Source organism: Lathyrus oleraceus, chromosome 3 (genome assembly GCF_024323335.1).
Source record: "Lathyrus oleraceus cultivar Zhongwan6 chromosome 3, CAAS_Psat_ZW6_1.0, whole genome shotgun sequence".
In the NCBI taxonomy this organism is placed as follows: domain Eukaryota; kingdom Viridiplantae; phylum Streptophyta; class Magnoliopsida; order Fabales; family Fabaceae; genus Lathyrus; species Lathyrus oleraceus.
In genome coordinates, this window is record NC_066581.1 from 204,634,999 (window position 1) to 204,656,758 (window position 21,760).

Consider the following 21,760-nt stretch of genomic DNA (forward strand, 5'->3'; position numbering starts at 1 on the left):
ATTTGATTTTTTTTAAATAATAACTTTTTTGTGTTTGGTATGATTAATGTGAGCAAACAAATGTTATTGTATATTACTACTAATAAGAGAAAATTGGAGATTGTGGATTGAACAGTTGTCATCCATAGAAGAATGCCTGAGTCAATCCAAAGATATGTTAACACCAAGATACACGTATTAGTATTGAAATGATTGAATGAGTTAATCATTATCATTTTTAACATTCAATATACAAATGCAAGTCAAAGTAGCTAAAGGCAAGATAATGACATGAATTAATAACCAATTTGCCACGTATACTAATCCGCAATCATGCAGGAATAAAAGTTGAAGAAATAATCTATGGTACTCATTTTGTTTTGGATTCCTCTTTTTTTATTGCTTGGTTTGGATTCCTCGTTGTCAATTACCATCGAATATGTTTACATCATTACATTTTATTAATTAAAAATATTGGTTATGCATTCTTTTAAGTTATGTGTTTATATAAAATAGGTCTATTAAGTAACTTTTTATAGAAATGTTATTAGATGTCATCTCAAAACTTAATTCAAAAAAGGAAGAGTTAAAATTGTTGAGTGAGAGAATGAATAAGAGAGATAATGAAAGGTAATTGTAGAATTATTACTATTAAAAATTATAAAATTGAATTATAATTGTAGAATTATGTTATTATTATTAAATAGTTAACATAACAAATCATAATCCTAATTAAGTTGGGTTTGCACTATAACTTGGATTATATCACAATATACTCACTTATAATTTAAGTTGTCAAACACAAACTATTCCTAATTTTATTCCTAATTTTTTTCTCAAAATTAGAAATATGTCGATCTTCAGTCTTTTGGTGAAAATGTCAGTCACTGTGCTTCACTCGAGCAATGTCTCATTTCAAGTTTACTCTGGTTTACCTTCTCCCTTAGAAAATGAAATCTAGCCTCAATTTGCTTACTCCTTTCATGCAGAACTGGATTCTTTGCAAGATTAATGGCTGACTCGTTGTCCATCTACAACACCAAAGGTTTCTTCACTTCGACTCCATCTTTTCCTTTGCCGATTTTAGTGAAAATAATCCAAAGTGTTGACAATATTTCCTTACGAGTTTCATCTTGACCTTGTGCATACTCACTCGTATCCATTGACTTCATACTATAACAAAAAAAAATGTGTGTTATGTCATGGTTATATATTAAGAGTCACATTCCAAAAACTAAAAAAATATATAAACATAGAGTTAAAATATATTGCAATGAATTTTAATATCATTCTATTTACTTGTATATTTCATTTGGTAACTAGTAGAAAGATAAAATGCTGAAATCTGAAACAACGATAGACACTTATTATACCTCATCATATACAATTTCTGTTTAATTAACTGCTTTCAAACCCTCAAATAAAACAACAATATTGCTGCAACAGTTTGATATGTTTTTGTGAGCTGGGAACTGAAAAAACATGTGAACTTAGATTTTATTTATTTACAATTAGAGAATAGAAATAGCAACATAACATATGTGTATGCTTCATGTTAAAGCTAGTTTTATTTTTTTCTAACTTATATATCCAATTATTTAATATATTAAAAATTGCTATATAATACAATGCTTTTGTTTTCCATTTTGTTAACTCAATTTCAATTCACGTAGCAGTGTGCACCTAGCTTACACTCTCTGTAGCAGCCGTGAGTGCATTAACTTCTACCCTCATATTTATCAAATAATACTAATATATGTGATCATAAATGACAATAAATAGTGACCACCAAATTAATGCAGAAATTGGCAACATGAAGAAAGGGAGTATCCAACAAACTAATAACAGATCAAAAATAAAATTAAAATAAAAACAGAAAAGCAGGACTAACCTCTATATTAAGGAATATCTTTTTGCTGAGCAAACTCTCAATGGCCTGGAACACAACATAAGCTCATAAGTACATGAGAGTTCCATATAATATTCAGTGCAAATTTAATTACATGTATAGATTTTCATTTCATAACAGAAGAGGCACGCAACAAGTATTACATACAATAAAAAGAAAATAAATTAACATTTGATTTAAAAATAATAATTAATGATTGGTGTTGAGAGTGTTGACCAGGATAAGCTGTGCTCAAAACATATAAATGACAAGATATATTTAGAATGCAGATTCTTCAACTACAACACATGGATCAGTCTTACCAAGTAGCTAATTGAATATATCAAATTTATGAAGGCGGTACAAGGTAAATCTTTAGGTTACATCCTAACCTCCTAAGGTACATAGAACTATTTATCTTGAAAAATCATTTGTGCAGCTTAAAGCTTTTAGGTTAGTAGTGGCACATCAATCAAAACTAGACTGGACTAGTCAGTTACATTGGAAAACCTGCAAATTGACACAGGACTATGAGGACATCCTTCTCCCGACAGATGAGCAGTGGCCGTTTCTCCTTCGGTTTCCTATAGGATGTTTTGGTATCTGTCTCGGCCTAAGCAGTCAAGCGGTTTTATGGCATAATCTGGCAACAAGTCCTGCCACAAGGTTTCTTCATATTACACCAAATATCAGTTTTCTCAAATGCATGTTCTACTTTGAAGCAGTCGGAAGAGAGTATTTCCATCCGGTTCGTATCAACTTCTTCTTTGCCCCTTGGATTGTCTGCATGTTTTTAGCAATCTCTGTACCCTCTAAACTAGCCCCACAACAAACCTTTCACCCTGCCATTTGGTGCACTTTCATAGCACCTTATTTTCTACTTGAACTCAAAATCTATGGTAGAGCTGTCAATTTAGGGGGCCAATTAATTTAGGCCCCAACCCCTAAAATAAGGGGGCCTAAAAAAATTAAAAAATAGTAAGCCCTCAAATACATAGGCCCTAAAGTTAGATGGGCCCGAAATTTAAAAGAGGGTCATAAGACCCCAAATAAAATAAAAAAACTTAATTTTGAAAAACAAAATAAAATAAATTCAAAAAAAAACTTTATTTTGAAAACCAAAATAAAATAAATTCAAAATATAAAAAAATAATTTTTAAATAAATCTGCTAAAAATTTCAAAAATAAAAAACAACTTTAATAAAAATTAAAAAAAAATTCAACATAAAATTCCAAAAATAAAAATCAATTTTTTCTCTTAAAATCATATTTTAAACATTATAAAATAAAAAAGAAAAGAAAACATATTACACAAACCAGTTCAATTATGTGACTTGCTAATATTTATACACTTGAGTAGGATTTTATGTTCTTTTTCAAACACAAACAACAATATTATCCATCTCAATTCACGAAAAATACTATGTAAACATATCACTGAAAGATATATGTCGATACTCAGGACATTCAACATTCGAAATTGAAGTAAATCAATACAAACATGAACCACATATCACATAAACAAAGACACTAATTCAACCAAAAAAACATGAAAAGATAAATTCAACAACCATAATAAAGTATATGGCACTAAAATTAGTCTTCCACTTCAATCTTGCAATCCAAATGTATGTTGAGTCATTGTCACCTCAGTATTGCCTTCATCATTAGTGTTGATATCTTCCTCATCTTAAAAACACAATAAATCATACTTAGGTGCAGATGCAACAAAACAATGACATGAGTATATCATAAACATGAACAAATAAAAATAAATAAAATACAAAGTAGTATTACCATTCATATTTTCCGAAAATCCATGCATCCAGCTTCGAGTACAAATCAACATTTGGATGTGTTCAGGAAGAGTAGAACTTCTGTATTTCGTAAGAACACGTCCACCGATACTGAAAGAAGACCCAGATGCTACAGTCGTGATAGGAATGCTAAGCACATCGCGTGCCATTATGGAGAGTATCAAAAACTTTTTCTCATTAAACTTCCAATAAAGAAGTACATCAAAATCTTCAGAGTGTTCTTCATTTAGCTCCAGTAATTCATCGTCAAAGTATATATCTAATTCATTCTTTCCAAGAACAAACATACTCTCAATCGAGTTCCATGTTTTAAAATCCTGCGATATATATAAATAGTTAGGACATATTTTACTCCCAATATTCACAGAAACAACATATTATATCAATATGATAAGACATGTTATCAATGAAACCCAAAGAAGAACTAGATATCTACAAATGTATATAGCTAAATAACGTAGAGTCTGTTTTATTAGCTTCCACAAATGCATTATAAAGTGATATTTCCAAACAATATTTAGATAAATACATTTCATTTCTATCTATGTAAGTTCTTAATGTTGCTATGTTTCTATGTTAGATAAAGACCAATCTATTTTTTTCTAATCATTTAACAACATTGAATATTTTTTTTACAACTAATTGAATAATATCATTGAAATAATTGAAATAATTGAAATATGTTGCTATGTTTCTATGTTAGATAACTCACATTCAAATTTCGATTAAGTTACTAATGATTACAGTAACTCGAAAAAGAACCAAATACACTGTCTGCAATATTATTCAAGCATTTCCTTGTGACCATTATTAGTACTCAACATTCAGAATACACATGTATGTTTTACTAGTAAAGCCACATACAGAGTACAACACAAAGTTTCATGCAATAATCCTTACTAACAATTTCATGCAATAATCTTTCTCTTTTTCTAATACTAATAAAATATAAATAATAGACAACCTAAAGTTTTCAAACAAGTATATATATAAAAGAGGAAATGGGGTGAAATAAATATGTTAATATAAAAACTTACGGTTATAATCTTTGATTTTTTAGCTTTATTCCCCTCTCTAGATAGCTTAGCCAATGTGTTGAACTCATTAGATGGTTGAGAAAGAGAAACACTTTGATTGGTAGAATAACTCACATATTCTTCATAAAGCCCCTTGAATTTATCCATTACATTCTTAAGTTTTTCTTCAGAGGTTGAGGCATCAAGTGTAGTATAGCAAAACTTCAAAAATTTATCCTTCAAGCGTGGATCAAGAATAGCTCCAAATGCTAGCACAATACTATAGTTTTTCCAGTATTTGTCAAATTTCATTTTCATATTATCAGACATATCTTTTATCACCTTATCAATACTTTTTTGATGTTTTTCTAAAATGCACTGGACTTTCCACACTTGCATGAAATACAGTTTTGCAGTTGGATAAGATGAACCAGAAATCAAATTGGTAATTTCGTAAAAAGGTTCTAAAAACTCACAAATCCTTTCCCCCTTTCCCATTCCTCATCAGATGGACAATATTTATAGCTTATATTCGCCACCTTATAAAACTCAAAAGCTTTCCTATATTGCAAGGCACTTTCAAGCATCAAATAAGTGCTATTCCATCTGGTAGATACATCAAATCTTAAACCACCGCTAACATTTATCCCTGCATCCTCGACACAATCTCTGAACTTAAGCATCCTTCCATCAGATCCTTTAACATGCTTGACACTCTCTCTAATTTTATGGAGGGCTTCACTAGCAACTTTTAAACCCTCTTGGACAATTAAGTTGAGTACATGGGCCGAACATCGGATATGAAAAAATTCACCATCACACATCAAATTGCCTTGCACTCGAAGATGAGTTTTCAAGTGGTCTTGCATGTTATCATTGGCAGATGCGTTATCCAGCGTAATAGAAAATATTTTCTTGTCTATTCCCCATTGTTTTAAGCAATCAAATAAAGTAGCTTCCAGTGCAATACCCGTGTGGGGGGGCTTCATTCGAAGAAAGTTAAGAAGACAACTAACTAACTTCCAATTTTCATCAACAAAATGAGCAGTCAAACAGATATAACCCTCACTAGTAGATGTTGTCCAAACATCCGATGTTAGACAAATTTCATTTGGAATCCTACCCATGATTTCCTTAAGCTTGATCCTTTCTTTATCATATATTTTTTCAATATATGACACCATGGTATTCCTAGAGGCCATTTCAACACATGGATTCAAATATTTCACCCAAACTCGAATTTTTTCATACTCGACAAAGCTAAAAGGAAGATCATGTACAATAATGGATTCTCCAAGTAATTCACGATGTGTGTTTTGGTTGATTGGGGTTAGGCTTGACGATTCCTCTAGACTAAGAAGGCTCAACTGGAAATTTTTACAAATAAAAACATGACGACTTAGATGTGAAGTTCCATAACTTTGACCAGACTTGGGGTTTTTTCCAATGGCAAAATCAGTACTACAAAAATTGCATGCAGCTCTTTCAACTCCATCTTTTCCTTTGCCGATTTTAGTGAAAATAATCCAAAGTGTTGACAATATTTCCTTACGAGTTTCATCTTGACCTTGTGCATACTCACTCGTATCCATTGACTCCATACTATAACAAAAAGAATGTGTGTTATGTCATGGTTATATATTAAGAGTCACATTCCAAAAACTAAAAAAATATATAAACATAGAGTTAAAATATATTGCATGAATTTTAATATCATTCTATTTACTTTTATATTTCATTTGGTAACTAGTAGAAAGATAAAATGCTGAAATCTGAAACAGCGATAGACACTTATTATACCTCATCATATACAATCTCTGTTTAATTAACTGCTTTCAAAACCTCAAATAAAACAGCAATATTGCTGCAACAATTTGATATGCTTTTGTGAGCTGGGAACTGAAAAAACATGTAACTTAGATTTTATTTATTTACAGTTAGAGAATAGAAATAGCAACATATGTGTATGCTTCATGTTAAAGCTAGTTTTATTTTTTTCTAACTTATATATCCAATTATTTAATATATTAAAAATTGCTATATAATACAATGCTTTTGTTTTCCATTTTGTTAACTCAATTTCAATTCACGTAGCAGTGTGCACCTAACTTACACTCTCTGTAGCAGCAGTGAGTGCATTAACTTCTACCCTCATATTTATCAAATAATACTAATATATGTGATCATAAATGACAATAAATAGTGACCACCAAATTAATGCAGAAATTGGCAACATGAAGAAAGGGAGTATCCAACAAACTAATAATAGATCAAAAATAAAATTAAAATAAAAACAGAAAAGCAGGACTAACCTCTATATTAAGGAATATCTTTTTGCTGAGCAAACTCTCAATGGCCTGGAACACAACATAAGCTCATAAGTACATGAGAGTTCCATATAATATTCAGTGCAAATTTAATTACATGTATAGATTTTCATTTCATAACAGAAGAGGCACGCAGCAAGTATTACATACAATAAAAAGAAAATAAATTAACATTTGATTTAAAAATAATAATTAATGATTGGTGTTGAGAGTGCTGACCAGGATAAGCTGTGCTCAAAACATATAAATGACAGGATATATTTAGAATGCAGATTTTTCAACTACAACACATGGATCAGTCTTACCAAGTATCTAATTGAATATATCAAATTTATGAAGGCTGTAGAAGGTAAATCTTTAGGTTACATCCTAACCTCCTAAGGTACATAGAACTATTTATCTTGAAAAATTATTTGTGCAGCTTAAAGCTTTTAGGTTAGTAGTGGCACATCAATCAAAACTAGACTGGACTAGTCAGTTACATTGGAAAACCTGCAAATTGACACAGGACTATGAGGACATCCTTCTCCCGACAGATGAGCAGTGGCCGTTTCTCCTTCAGTTTCCTATAGGATGTTTTGGTATCTGTCTCGGCCTAAGCAGTCAAGCGGTTTTATCGCATAATCTGGCAACAAGTCCTGCGACAAGGTTTCTTCATATTACACCAAATATCAGTTTTCTCAAATGCATATTCTACTTTGAAGCAGTCGGAAGAGAGTATTTCCATCCGGTTCGTATCAACTTCTTCTTTGCCCCTTGGGTTGTCTGCATGTTTTTAGCAATCTTTGTACCCTCTAAACTAGCCCCATAACAAACCCTTCACCTTGCCATTTGGTGCACTTTCATAGCACCTTATTTTCTACTTGAACTCAAAATCTATGGCCAGTGGCTTTCTGGAGGCAAAAGACGTCTATCTAAGGTTGTAAATCCCTCTAACCATCTCTCTGTATTTGGTAACTTTGTTGGAGCAATTTTAGCTTCAAAAGTGGGTTAGGAAGAGCCTGCCAAATTCTTTTGGGCTGTTGGTTTTGCACATTACCTTGTGGTGTTTGTTACACTGTATCAGAGATTGCCAACAAGTGAGGCGTTGCCTAAAGAGCTACATCCTGTGTACTCTATGTTTATTGCAGCTCCCTTTGCGGTTTGTCTTGCTTGGCAGAGTATATATGGAGAGTTTGATGGGATATCCAAAAATTGCTATTTCATCGCCTTGTTTCTCTACATTTCACTTGTTGTCCAGATCAAATTTTTCACTGGTTTTAGGTACAATCTTGTCTCTATCAAAATATAATACAACTTTGGTTCAATAATCTAGGTTTAGGGTTTAAGGTGCTACGGAATTTAATTTTGTATCTTTTTATGGACAGGTTTTCAGTGGCGTGGTGGGCTTATACCTTTCCCATGACAACTGTTTCAGTGGCAACCATCAAGTACGCGAAGGAGGTTCCTGCCTTCATTAGTAAGAGTCTTGCTCTTGGACTTGCATTTATATCATCAACTATGGTCTCTGTTCTGTTTGTGTCCACTCTCCTGCATGCTTTCTATTGGCGCACTTTGTTCCCAAATGATCTTGCTATTGCCATAACGAAGAGGAAGCAAGGTGGAGAGAAGAAACCCTTGAAGAAGGCCTATGACATTAAGCGTTGGACAAAGAAAGCTCTGACCAAGAACTCGGAGAACAAGGATAATAGTAAGAATAATGGCTACAACAGTTCATATGATAACAGTAGTGTCATGGTCTAGGATGGGTAGCAGCATACTCCTATATTGCCCTTATAATTCTAATGTGGGACCAATCATGGATTTATATCATCTTGAGCAGATTATGCTTGAGAAACCTATATTTGAATGGTAGTTTATGTTTTAAATTTTGTTAAAAATGATCTACTCAGATCAAACAATTTCATATTCATCAAACTGGTCTAATTACTAGGCACTAAGGCATTGATATGATTACCCTCCAATCTGATATCAACTAAAGAACCTAAATTTGCAACAGAATGACTCAAAGTACCACTAAGATTAAAACACGGCAAATTAATCATCAAAACTTTACCATCAGAATTGCATTTTAATCAAATTTATATCATGTATAAAGTTGTTGAGGCATTTCCACAAACAGCTTGTGAGTGTACATATTAAGCAGTATTATAAATATGTTAATTCAAATGAGATAAAAAATGAAATTTGATATTAAGAAAACTAGAGATTAAAGAGAAATGGAGATAGAAGAGTACCTTTATTTCTGTGATAGAGAAAAGTCGACGGCGGTGTAATTGGTTGACGGTGGCGGAAGCTTTGCACAGGACATGAATGGAGTGCTACACATAAACTCAACATCCAAATTTTGGGAATAAAATAAGGCCCCTCAATGGGGCCTAAAAAAATGAATTATATAAAGGGCCTAAAATAAATCTCAATGATAAGGGGCTTAATATATTGGGGCTTTAATAGGGCTTAATAATTGGGGCTTTTAAATATAGGGCTTATTTGACAGCTCTAACACCAAATACTTGAAAGAAGTAACTAGTTGTACTTCTTCGATCTTCCTTGTCGCCACACCAATCAACATCTGGATAACAATTAATCACAACTTCTTTTCTTTTAGAATCTCGACGAAACATGATTCCACAGGTCATTGATCCTTTTAAGTAACTCATGATTATTCTTGTGCCTTCATGTGCAACACCTTTGGTTCATCCATGTATCTACTCACTAATCTGACTGAAAAACATATATCAGGCATGCTATTGCACACATACTTCAGAGATCCTACAATTTGTTTGAATAAAGTAGCATCGACCTTGTTCTCCTTTCCATGTTTCTCTAGTTTCAGACTTGATTCGACAGTTAAGGATGCATATTCGAGTCTTCCATCCTGAATCTCTTGAGTATTTATTTGACATGCTTTATTTGATGTAATACCATACATTGCTTCGACATTTGAAATTCATGCCTAGGAAATAAGGCAGTTTTCCCATATTCGACATTTCAGATTCCCTCTCTACCATCTCTTTGAACTTCGACAAGTTCTCCATGCTACTTCGAACTACTAGCAAGTCATCGACATATAAGCATATGATTGTTATATCTTGTGCCACAACCTGAACATAGACACCATACTCAGACTTGCATTTGATGAATCCCAATTCGACCAAGTATGAGTCGATCTTCTTGTTTCATGCACTAGGCCTCACTATAGTTGATTAGTTTAGCACCTGCAAGTAAAGCAAAATGAACCAAATCTCGTGTGACTTCATCATCACCAACCACTTCACAATCTTGGAGGCTTGCTAGGAGTACTCTGGTTCTTTGAGGTCTTTGGCTTGTTCTAGCCACACCCTCTTCAACTATGAATGTGTTTGGAATATCAGCAACTGCTTCGACTTCGACTATTATTGGAGTGTCATTAATTGGAATTTCTTCGTGCTCACTACTTTATTTATCAACGCTAGAGCTCATCAATGGCTCGTTAGTTGCATCACCTGAATTCCAATCCCAGACAGAGTTCTCATTAATCACAATGTCTCGACTCATCACGATCCTATTATTCATTGGATTGAATAACTTGTATGCTCCAGTTTTATGATATCCTACCAGAATCATAGGTTCACTTTTATCATCAAGCTTCCTTCTTCTTGCATCATGAGCATACTTGTAGAAAATAGAGTCAAATACCTTTAGATGACTTACTAATGGTCGTTTGCCATTCCACACTTCTTTAGGAATCTTGTTTTTCGGCTTCTTGGTAGGGCACCTATTTAGAATATAAACAACAGTAGTGATAGCTTCACCCCATGAGGATTTTGGAAAAATATTTTGCTTCTGCATGTTCTTCTTTTTTTTAGTACAATGCACGTTCTTCTTTTTCATGATCAAACAAATATTTCCTCTTAAAACCATTAAAAAACATATTTCCATTCTCAATCAAATTGTGCACTCCAAAATTTTATTCTTGTATTTCATCATATCAAAATAAGAAAAAGAAGTTGAAATTTAAGGTAAAATCATTGCTCACATTAATATGTTTTTTAGCTAAAAAAGTTGTATAAATATTGGTCTCTCATATCACCTTTTTAACAAAATCACATCACACAAGAATAATCATATATTGGTATGTCACATTTGTCTACTTCAACGACGCGAATACCTCACTTGAATTTAGGGTCATATAGTACACCTCTCTTGTAGATATGAAATTGATACTGGAGAATCTCCTAGAATACTCAGACAATCGAATAGTTGTGAAACCCGAGTACTGTTCACCCTCCATTGACAACGAATGAAAGATTCAATTCAACAAGTTTGAGCTGAAGACGGATGAAGGTTTAAGGGTTTTGTGGAGTATATTTCATTGTTAAGAAACAAAAGGCCCAACTGAATGTAGTTTTAAGGGTTACGTTAACAATCATCTATGTAGTGTTTCGTCTTTTTATTTATGTCATAACAATTATCGATGTTAATTTATCTTTGTTTTTGCATATGTTTTGTTTTGCATTTGTTCCTGATTCAGTGGATTTCGAATATATACTTATGTAAGGTATATGGAGATGCATTTCCATATTATATTTTGTCATAACCTTAGGGTCTGACTTAAAATTAATGGATTGTCTGTGAATGGGGGTGCGTCTGGAGATGCATTTTTAAATTCTATAGGTAGTTTTGATTTTTCATTAGGGTGGGTAGGGGTGGACAACATACCAAATTGGACGGTTTCAAATCCAAAATTACCACCCAACTCAAACCGTGGTTGAAATTATAAAACCTATTTTTACCCAAATTTTGAATTGATTGAATCGGATTGGACTTAGACAGATCACTGATTCATATGAATAGTTTCAGCTGATTAACGAGCTACTCAAATTTTAAGCACAATTACAAAATGTTAACCATATTTTAACTGTTTTACAAAATGTTATCATAATTTTATTATTCCAGTTAGTATTATGTTATGTCATCATTTTCTTAACTAAGACTAAAACCAAATAAATTTTGAACTTTTAAAATAAGTCATAATTAAATATTACCAACCATCAATAATTTTTACTGGAAAGCTAATAAAACACATTATACAATTTTGAATCAGGCTAAATTTAAATATTTAATGGCTAATAAAAGTTGAAAAGAATAAAGATATTAAATTAGTATTGTCCTTCTTCACTAACATTGAAATAATATTGAATTTCTAATCAAATATTCACATATTCCTTTTCATCTATCATTCATTTCCAATTGTTCATATGAAATGAATGTAAACTCAATAGTAGCTGTAGAAGACACATGCAATTCAGCTAGAAATTTCAACCTACACTAGAGATAAACACCAACAAAATTCAGTAAAAATTCATCTTTGAAGATAAACATAGCAAAATTCATCTAAATAAATAAACTACCTAAGCCACCATAATTACAAAAATAAGTTAATATTTCAAAAATCTTGACAGGAAAAAGCTCAAAGGTCTAACAAGATAGTATTTTTTTTAAAATTAAGTCTCAAGCATTCAATTGTTTTTTTTTAAATAACCATATTTTTTAAATTATATACAAAATAACTACATTTTTAATTTATTTATCAAACTAACATGTTTCTGACACAGAATAAGAGGAGTAGCTACAAGGTTTGGCGCATGTATTGGATTTTTACAATAAGGTTCCATTAGTGGTGGCGACAACATGCACATCATGTCAGTGCAAGTGACTCATGCATGCATTCGCTAGGAGCATGCGTCACTGCATGCTACTCATTTTATTTATTTTTAATTTTAATAATTATAATTATAAATAAATAAAATTAAAAAGAAAATTAAAACTAATAAATAATATTATCTTATAAAATTCAAATACACAACAATTGAATAGAAAATCAATGACCCGCTCGATCAAAATGTCCCCTTGTTCTACATCCCGGTGCATTAGTCTTCCTTCGAGATCTCCCACGATTTTTCTGAGGTGTTTGAGGTCTTTGAGTGTTGGTTTGGGAAAAAAGTGATTGGTGTGAGGGTTCTGGGGTATTTGACATACTTGCCATCATTTCTCTCGAATAGTTAGAGGATTACCGCCAACAACGCTGTTATAATTGAATTTGATGTCCATGTTGTCGTAGTTGGATCGTTGTGGTTGGGTTATGTGTGGATGATATGGTTGGTTGAATTGGGACATTGAATCATTTTGGAAACGAAACAATGGTTCTTGGGGTGTAAGAAAGTCATACAATGGTTGGATGCTTTGGCGGTGGGATGTTTGGATGTTCATTGGTGGGGGGCTGTGGTGGGATGAAGTGGAATCGTAATAATTATCGGGGCTATAGATAGATGTGGTAGCTGCGTATGATTGTTGGTGGTATGAGTTAGGCTCTTGGTTTTGTGTTTGGATGTGTGACATGTATTAGTTGTGAGGTTGGGTGTTTGGTAGTTGGGTGTATATGATATGGTGATGTTGTGAGGTTGGTCGTAAGATTTGGGTGGGTTGACATTGTTATTAGGTTTGGTAATGGTGTGAGGTTAGTTGTTGGACGAGGGTTTGTTGTTCGGCGTATGATGACGAAGCTCGTTGGCGTGAATCAATCAAATACCTCGGCTCAGACACAAATTGTGTCATTGTAACCGACTTAAACTAATTCATATAATATTGAGTTGGTCTAACACCTTATATGATAGGTTCGTTTAAGATGTGTCGACTTCGATTCTTCCAATGACGACACATCTCTTTAGCGAAGTATTTCAAATCAGAATAACCCCATTGGGCATCGACTCTTAGTTGATGTCAATCTCCCAAACATGTCAGAGGGTCTGGAATTTGTTGTTACATACAAAACTGCAATTTCACACAGTCACTCTGGTGCATCTCCACGGTAGTGAACTTGATCATTTGTGTTTTTGTTGTCCAAGCTGCAACATCATCAGGGTTAACCTCATGGTCAAGACCTAGATATAACCTTCAGATAAAAGAGGGAGACAAATTTCGCACAAAAGAAGACTGTGCCAGAGCTATTAAAAAGTATCACATGGAATTATCAGCTGATTATAGGGTCGATCGAACTAATGTGACGAGGTATAAGATCTTGTGTCATAATGAGCTCTGTCTATTCTGATTGACAGAATCTTACCGGAAGAGAAGTGGTTCTTGGGAGATAGGTTCTATGGGTCCAGCTCACACGTGCATAATCACCAATCCAACGCAGGATCATCGCAAACTCAACTCTCACTTAATATGTGATGAAATTTTGTCTAACATTAGCGACAATCTATCGTTGAAGGTGAGTGCAATAATATCGCATATCATTATACAATACAATTATACTCCCTCTTACAGGAAGACATGGATAGCTAGGACTAGGGTGGTTGAAACAGTATTCGTAAATTGGGAGGAGTCGTACAAAGAACTTCCAAAATACTTGGTGGCACTTAAGCACTATGCTCCGAGGACTGTTGTCATTTTTTAGACCTTGTCGGCATATACCCTAGACAGGACTTGTGTTAGTGGAAATGACATATTCCACCGATTCTTCTGGACGTATGAACCATGCATCAAAGGTTTTGTTTTTTGTAAACCTTTTATATAAATTGATGGAATATGGTTGTACGAGAAATATAAAGGAACGCTACTCATGGCAGTGGCACAAGATGGCAACAACAACATTTTTCGAATCACCTCCGCTCTGGTTGAAGGGAAAACTGCTGGTGGATGGAGTTTTTTTCCTAAAAAATCTTTGATTACACATTGCTCCTTAGCTTAACTTATGTTTGATTTCATACAAACATGCATCAATTGAGAGTCCCTATAAAAGCCTTGATAACGGATGACAAGATCCTCCTTCAACGCATGTCTACTACATTAGGCACATCGCTCAAAATTTCATGCGGGAGATCAAAGACAAGACGTTGAGGAAGAAGGTTGTGAGTGCAGGGTATGCATTAAAAAAACCTTCCTTCAAACACTACCGTCGTTTACAAAGTCATAAACATATGCAATGTTTACAACAATGACTTTTCGGTGGTAGCAAAAGAGGATTATTGGTTTGCATATCAAAAGGGAGATAGTCTAGCACAATGAGAAAATGTGAAGAAAGAAAAAGGGCTGCCCTAACATCATGCGTATTCGAACTGAAATGGATATGGCGAACAAATTGGTGAGATTATGTAGTTCATGTCGTCAGCCCGGACACAATCGTACAAACTGTCTCAATGTTGGACCAAACACAACAACATAATTTTAAATGTAACCGTTTTGCTTTATATTAAAAACAACGTTCATTTCATAAATATCATAACATTAAGTTACAACAATCTAAAACAACAACTAAACAATAATTTAAACAACAATACAAACAAATACAATGACTAAACACCATAACTATGTGATTACAACCATTAGAACAATCTCATAAGAACCGTGCATCATTATGCGAACATCTTTGTCAGTTTTAACATTGTCTTAGAAATGACTTTCTCCATTGTCGTTGAACATGGTAACAAGCCTTTGAATTCTTTTGATATTTTCATCCTCTGCAATGTCTCCATCTAACGAAGGGATCAAACTTTTGTTAAGACGCTCGAACGCCTCTATATTCCAGAGTCGGATCTTCATCGGAGGCTTTACTGCCAAATAAATTAAATCAACATTTCTCTTGTGAATATAAGAGCACATATGTGCATACTTTGTGAAGAAAAATGGAAGGAGATTGAAGAAAAATGAAAGGAGATTGAAGAACAATAGAAGGAGATAGTAAGAAGATGTGTGAAAAATGATGGGAGGGGATGTTGTATTTATACAATTTGCAAATAAATGAGTTGTCATATGCCATGGCGCATGCTCCTAATGGATGCATGCATGCGCCACATGTAGTGCAACAAATACATGCATGCGTCAACCATAATGGTGTATAACAAATGAAAGCATTCGCTAATAGGATTGACTCCTCTTGTCGTCCACCTGAAATATGATAACTTTAATAAATAAATTAAAAACATAATTATTTTAATTTATAATTTTGAAAAAGTGATTATTTTAAATTAAAAAAATTCCATTCAATCCATGTAAACACTCAACAAGCTAATAAACTCAATCACAATAGATTACAAACTTTAAAAATATTGATAATGATACTCATAATCAACCAGCATTTAATCCTTGAATTTAAAAAATAAGCATAAAGCATCAAGTTCAGAAAGAATCATTGAAACTTAAAAATAATTGATACTGATAATAATCAACAAGTATTTAAACATAAAATTTTAAAAAATAAATATGAATCATTCTAGTAAAAAAAGTAGAATAAATATTTTAAAACAAAACTCATCAAGTTTAAAAAGAAGAATAGAAGGAACTGATACTCATAAATAATCATTTGAAGAAAATTTTATACCTCTACCTTTGTTCTTATACCTTTATATTTTATAAAAACTATCAATCTTATCTTATATATTTTTAATTAATATATTATTTTTTAAAAAAATATTTTTTATTTTTTATTTTAAATTTTTTTATAAAAGAATTTCGATAGTTAATTTTTTAATATTTTTTTTATTTTTATTTTATATATGATTGAAACTTTACAAAAGAATTTCGGTAATCAATTTTTAACGTTAAATTTTAGTTTATGTGTCGGAAGACTTTGCAAAAGAGTTTCGATAGTCAATTTTTTAACTATTTTTAACTTTTATTTTGTATACGGAAAGACTTTGCAAAATAGTTCCGGTAGTCATTTTTTAAATATTTTTTAACTTTTATTTTATGTACCGAAAGACTTTGCAAAAGAATTTTAGTAGTCATTTTTTTTTTAAATTTAATTTTTATTTTATGTATAGAAATTTTTTTGTAAAAGAATTCAATAGTCAATTTTTAACGGAAGATTTTTAAAAAAAATTCCGATAATCCATTTTTTAATATTTTTAACTTTTATTTTATATATCGGATAATTTTGTAAAAGAATTTTGATAATAAATTTTTTTAATATTTTTAATTTTTAATAAATTATTTATATGAGGATGTTTCAATATGATGTAGAAATTGAGAAATAAATAATGGAATATGAGATAAAAGAATTTCATTTAAAACAAAAAAAAATATAAACATTTTCTCACCAATAGTTTTATTAACAACTATATTTATACTAATTAACAACAACTCTTGCTTGCTACACTTACTTCTAAAAACAAAACAAAAAAACTATTAGCACAAGTTTAAAAACCGCCGGTACCCGACCCGCCCATGTAAGTTATCCGTTAATCCATATAAAATCATCCAATTCACTTTTCTAAAAGAGGGAGACAAATTTGTCCAGTTCTAAGGATGGGGAATGGCAAAGACAAAAATAGTATTTGGATAAAATATTTTTAATAGAAAAAATATTTTTTTGAAATGATTCAATATGAAGAATTTATAAAATGATAGTAAATTTATAAAATATTTTATGTAGGTTAAAATTTAAAAAATTTAAATAATATAAAAAAGTAAATAATTTGAAATTGCTTATTTATTATATATAATTCTATATAATGTAAATATTAAATTATTTATTATTAAAATTTTTAAATTTTGTAAGATGATCCTCGTATTTCATAAAAAATTAAATTCATCTCAATTTTTCAAAAATATTGCAAATAAGTTTTCAATTTTTTTTTAATTTTACAATTTGGTCTCCAAATTTTTAAAATTTGCAAATTGATTCCTATATTTTATATTTTAAATTTTGCCCAAATTTTTAAATTTATGAAACTGATCCAAAAAATTTAACAATAAATTATTTTAAAAAGTGTCAAAACTACATACTTTAAAAAATAAATATATTTCTAAATAATTTTTTATGAAAAAAATCATTTAAAATAATTTTAAATTTTGGTGATTTTTGAAAAATTTATATTTAGAAAAACTTCAAATAAAAAATAAAATACTTAAAATAATAGTATTGTATAAATAATCATTTAAAGCAAATTTTACAAAATAGTTTTAAATAAAAATATATAATAGTATAAAAACCATTTTTTTAAATTGAAACAAAGTGCAGTTTTGTTGGTGCATTTCTTTTGTCCATCATGTTCAGGTACGTTGTATTTGCAACTAAATCTTGATCAAAGAAATCAAAGAAAATGATTTTTAGTTTTGCAACTGTATACTGTTGTTCTTTTGGGTCAAGTGGACTGCTCAACAATATTCTCAGCACCTGCGCTGTTATTGCTGTTAATCAGCAGTTCTCAGAGTTCCACTGCTGCCACTGGTTCCTAACATGTTGCATGTTTTATTTAGCATATAATATGAGCAACAGTAGTTTCGAGGCAAGCTTACTCAATAGTTTTGTGTGCCATATCCTTTGCCCATGCCTAAACCTAAATAATGGAAGTATTTGTTTTGTGTTCTCGATAACAAATCTAAGAGAACTCTTTAAAAATTCAATAAATAATATATGTCAAAACATTATAATTTTTAATGAATACATGATTAAAAAATTAAAAAACCCTTTTTAATTCGTATCTTTTTTTAAACAAAAAGCCATAGGCAAAAAAAAACATTCAGAGGAAAAATACACAGGAAATCAAAGGGATATCAGAACCCTTATAAATAGGGGTGTAATCGATTCGGTTTTTGGTCAGAAAATTGTTTAAATTGATAATATCTCCATCGGTCTGGTTTTGTTTGATTTTTAGTGTTTTTTAAAAGTAAAACCAAATCAAATTAACTGATTTGGTTCGGATGATTGATTTACAACACTTTTTTTCAAACATTATATTTATGTGTATATTCTTTGCTATTATGTTTTTTGATTTATTCTATATTATTATTTTTTTAAATAATATATTTTATATAATATATTTCATGCTCTATTTTTCAAACAACTTACGAGTTGTTCTTAATTTATACGAAACATTGACATGATTTTCATTGCATCGAAAATAAATTCATTATCAAATACAAACGTTGGTAATTGGCATGAGAAGGTTGGGAAGAGATTTGAAAGCTTAACAAATAAAATACAAAACAATAATAATAAAAGATTTCAATACACATAAATTAATATGTTCCACACCTCGAACACATATCAAAATTATGTTTTAACAAGACTAGAAGGAAATCCGTTGAAGAAGAAACAAAAAAGATAAAAATAAATGAAATCTAACGAAGAGAACTTGACCACGAATAAGGAAACCATAACCTATAAGAATGAAGGGGACGAACAACCATAGCATCAGTTTGGTGAGAGCAAGTTTTTGTGGCTTATGGTTTCTATTTTTTATGTTTGAAGTTTGGTTTTGGTTGCATGTTTTGTTGAAATGAAGGAAGTGTAAGCAAAGATACATAATTGGACCGATACAAAATTTGACCTTAATAATGAGCTAAATAAAATACTAAGTGGATATTTATAGTCATCAGTTCGGTTCATCGATTTGGCGGTTCCTAAAAACTAAAATCGAGAACCAAACCAAACCACCTCGATTTTTATTGGTTCGGTTCGATTTTTGAACCGAACTAAAAACAATTGTTATTTTTTTCAATTTGGTTTGGTTTATATTATCGGTTTAATTGGTTTTTTGTGATCCGGTTATACCCCTACTTACAAAGGCTTAAAGAGAAACCTTGCTTGTTTTTCAAATATCAGACCTAATAGTATCATGAATGTAATCTAACTAAATGAAATTGGAAGTAGTAAGATTAAGGTTAGCTAGTTTGTCAGTGCAAGCATTCCATTCTCAATAAATATGAGTGATCATAAAATTCATTGCCTTTGTGTGATAGATGTTATTCCTCCACTTGCATTATAAAAGTATATGTTACTGAATACTTTTGGTATGTTGTTCTATTTGAGGATTGATTATGTTTTTTTTAAGTGGTTTTATTTTTTTATACTAGTTCCTTGATGAAATGATGTTAAATGTCAATATGTTTGTTTCTGCTATGTTGGACATGGATTTTGGATATATTGATAGCACTCAAGTTGTCGCAATATAATATCATGACATTTTATGTCACATTGTACTCTTTAAGAATTTGTTTGATCCATAAAAATTGAGTGCAACTACTTCAAACAATAATGTACTTAGCTTTTGCAATTGAAAATGAAACAAAATATTAAATTATTTCCTAGAAAGAAACATTACTTTTTTACTGAATCAAAATTCTATCTCCGATCCTATTTATAAGAGATAACTTGCTTTCTAGATACATTGAATAATCAATGTATATGGACTATATATGGACCAAATACATTAATTATTCAATGTAACTAAAAAGTAAATTGTCTCTTATAAATTGAACCGGAGGGAGTATTAAACATCCACAAGAAGTACTTTTTCTATCCTCATCATTACCTTCTTAGTCAGCTCACAATATCCAACTAGGGAAGAGTTGGTATCAAAAGAGTAAAAAAGATGATAGTGAGATGTTCCACTTATGTATTTAATAATTCTCTTGACTTGAGTGAAATGACTAATCTTAGGATTAGTTTGATAGCGAGCACACACACTAACCGAGAAATTAATGTGAGGACGGTTAACAGTGAGGTACAAAAGGCTATCAACCATACTCATATAAAGGCTTTTATTGACAGTTAACTCCTTGTTCGTCTTTAGAGAGCTCGACATGAGTAGCATAAGTTATGTATTGCATTCTCCATCCAAAATTTCTTCATAATATTTCTACCATACTTTCTCTAGAAAATAAATATGTCACCCTTCATTTTCTTTACTTGAAAGCTAAGAAAATAGGTAATATCACCTACCACATTCATCTTGAATTCAAATTGCATTTGTTGAACAAAATGATCTACTATCTTGCTTGAAAACACACTTTGATATTCATCTAGTAACATTTGAACATAAGGAAATAGGACAAGCATAATAATAACTTAATGTCTTCAAGACGAGTAACAGGAGCAAATGTTTCATAAAGTCAACCCCTTCGATTTAGGTATGCCCTTGTGCAACAAGACATGCGTTATTTCTAGTGACATTATCATTCTCATCAAATTTGTTCTTGCAGACCCATTTAGTATCAATGGTGTTTGTAGAGTTAGGTCTAGGCAAAAGTTCACATACTTAATTTCTTTCAAATTGAACAAACTCTTCCTACATAACATTGACCTATTATTCATCATTAAGGGCCTCTTTCACACTCTTAGATTCTATTTTTGAAATAAAACACATATTATATATCATCTCTCTATAATTAACTGGTTCTTTTCTTTGTGTAGTGATTCCTGCATTTAGATCTTGAATAATGTTTTCAATAGGATGCTTCTTTTTAATTCTTGATGATGTTTCTTTACTTCCAAGAGCCCTCTCTTCACCATTATCTGAATCTTCTTCTTCTTCTTCACCAGACCACAAGTCATTAGATTTGTTGTTTGAAACATCTAGCTCAACATTTTGGCTAGGGAGAGTAGAATCTTCGTCTTTGTGTGAAGTCACTTTAATTAGTTTGATCATAATTAACAAAGAAATTTATAGGTTCTATAATAAATTTTGTGTTCTTGTTAAACATACGATATACCATGTTGTTAATGGAATACCACAAAAAGATGCCTTCATCACTTTTAGGATCAAGCTTTTGTCTTTTCTCTGTATGCAAGAATATAGCATATATTTCCAAACACATGAAACTATTTAACGTCGGAATTCCGTCTTCTCCATAGTTCATAGTGAGTAGTCTTGGTACCTGATGGAACTGTTACTTGATTGTGAATATGACAAGCAATATCCATTGCTTCTGCCAAAAATTAGTACAAAAGATTTTGGAGTGAGT

At 31.4% G+C, this 21,760-nt stretch overlaps 1 pseudogene; it reads left to right on the top strand.

The window, feature by feature from the left end:
- The first annotated feature begins 520 nt into the window (after nucleotides 1-520).
- LOC127130432 (guard cell S-type anion channel SLAC1-like) lies at nucleotides 521-8,876 on the top strand (annotated as a pseudogene).
- Nucleotides 8,877-21,760: the final 12,884 nt, after the last annotated feature.